Consider the following 2414-nt stretch of genomic DNA (forward strand, 5'->3'; position numbering starts at 1 on the left):
CAGGTTGATGTAAGCGGAATAGGAAACACAGGAGTCTTAGTCTTGAGTTTATTCCTGACTAGTTTCGCAGGTATGAAAAAGCATACCTGCGAAACTAGTCAGGAATAAACTCAAGACTAAGACTCCTGTGTTTCCTATTCCGCTTACATCATATATATATATATATATGTGTGTGTGTGTGTGTGTGTGTGTGTGTGTGTGTGTGTGTGTGTGTGTGTGTGTGTGTGTGTGTGTGTGTGTGTGTGTGTGTGTGTATGTGTGTGCGTGTGTGTGTGCGTATATATATATATTTGTGTGTGTGTATATATATACATATATATATATATGTATATATATATATATATGTGTGTGTATATATATATACATATATATATATATATATATTATTATTATTATTATTATTATTATTATTATTATTATTATTATTATTATTATGCGGAAAAACCGCCAAGGAAAAAGATAAACTGATGACCAAGCGTTTTCGTCTATTCAGACATCCTCAGGGTACATAGAAATGAAAAAAGACACAAGAATATATACACAGAGTATAAGGTCAGGAAGGAAACCAGGGAAGGTTGTGAGGCTCTATTGTCGACCTGACCCATTCGTGGCAGCGGACGTTTGGGCCACTACCTTTTTCATAATAAAATTGTCCAGCTTGTACATACCATGAATTAAATCTAAGTTATTGACAAATGTATCTTTGATCAGACTGGAATCTATTATATTTCTAGTCAAATATGAATTATTTTTAACAATTTCTTTAGCACCCTCCCAAATTATGTAATGATTAAAGTCCCGTAGGCGAATAAATAACACTGGCCTGCGTTTAATTTTTTTTTTTTTTTTCAAAGGTCGAAGGTTTTTCAAGTGATTTATAGGTTTTTTTGGTGCGCTCAATCCAAAAATGCCATCCGTTTCCTTGGATCAGGTCTAGTTTTTGAGATATGAGAAGTGCGACTTTTGGGCCTTGTATAGTACTAAGTATAAGGAAAACGAGGCTGCAGGTATAGCCTATTCTTATTTTTTTTTTTTTTTGCATAAAAATTATACTGTAGCACCCCGAAACTGATGCTGAAACCTAATGATGTTTTTGTTTACTTTCAGGAAACTGAAACCGAAACTGAGACTGAAACTGCATTGACTACATTGACAAACTGCATTGAGAACACTGAAACTGAAAATGGTTTAGAAAAGTGTGATCTCCAATCAATGTGACTGATTTTATAAGAATCTGTGGTTTTTACAAGAATCTGTGCTTCTTGTGTTTCTATTTTGGACACGTATCTTAGATTGACAGAAAATGGAACGCAAATGCACAAATCATCCTGATAGGTTCTGCTACATATGTGGTAATGTGATTCTTCCTCGTCGACTAGCAAATATAACTGATTTTGTGAAGAAGGCATATCATGCTTACTTTGGAGTTAAGCTTGGGGACCAGGACAAGCCATTTGCACCCCATGTTAGCTGCAAAACATGTGTCGAGAACTTGCGTGATTGGAGAAAAAAAAAAAAAGGAAGAGTATGCCATTCGCTGTTCCAATGGTTTGGAGAGAGGGTAAAGATCATGAGTCAGACTGGTATTTCTGCATGACTAATCTTAAAGGAGTCAACCGCAAGAACAAGCATTGTATTCAGTATCCTAATGTTCCGTCTGCCATACGACCAGTCCCTCATGGTCCAGGCCTGCCCGTTCCCGAGCCAGATGTTGCAATGGAATCTAGCTCTGAATCGGAATCTAATAACGCACTAGACAGGGCAGAGGGTGGAGAATACATGCCAGAAGAGAATGACCGGCCAGTGCCTCTAACACAAGCAGATCTCAATGACCTGACACGGGATCTAAACCTATCAAAGGAATCAGCACAGCTTCTGGGTTCTCGTCTTCGTGAGAAAAATTTGCTAGCACCTGAGACAACATTCTTTTGGTACCGAGAGCGTGAAAGAGAATTTAGACAGTTCTTCACAACCCAGAAGGACTCGTCATTAGTTTACTGCAACAACATTGCTGGTTTGATTCAATCAATGGGGCTGGACTATGTTGCTACTGAATGGAGACTGTTCATCGACTCTTCCAGCAGAAGTCTCGAGGCAGTCCTCCTTCACAACGGAAATAAATACTCTTCAATTCCAATCGGTCATTCGGTGCAAATGAAAGAAACTCATGACAACATGGATCAGCTACTGTCTGCTCTGAACTACAATGACCATGGTTGGTTGATCTGTGGAGTCCTTAAGGTAGTTGGATTGGTTTTGGGACTACAGGGTGGGTACACAAAGTATCCATGCTTTTTGTGTTTGTGGGATAGTCGGGCTGATGATCAACATTTTGTCAGACAAGAATGGCCACCACGACAACGTTTGGAACCTGGTTCACACAATGTTCAGGCTCGTTCTCTTGTTGAACCAAA

This window comes from Oratosquilla oratoria, unplaced genomic scaffold, assembly GCF_046742065.1.
Source record: "Oratosquilla oratoria isolate Oo_2021 unplaced genomic scaffold, ASM4674206v1 SCAFFOLD117, whole genome shotgun sequence".
Classification (NCBI taxonomy): domain Eukaryota; kingdom Metazoa; phylum Arthropoda; class Malacostraca; order Stomatopoda; family Squillidae; genus Oratosquilla; species Oratosquilla oratoria.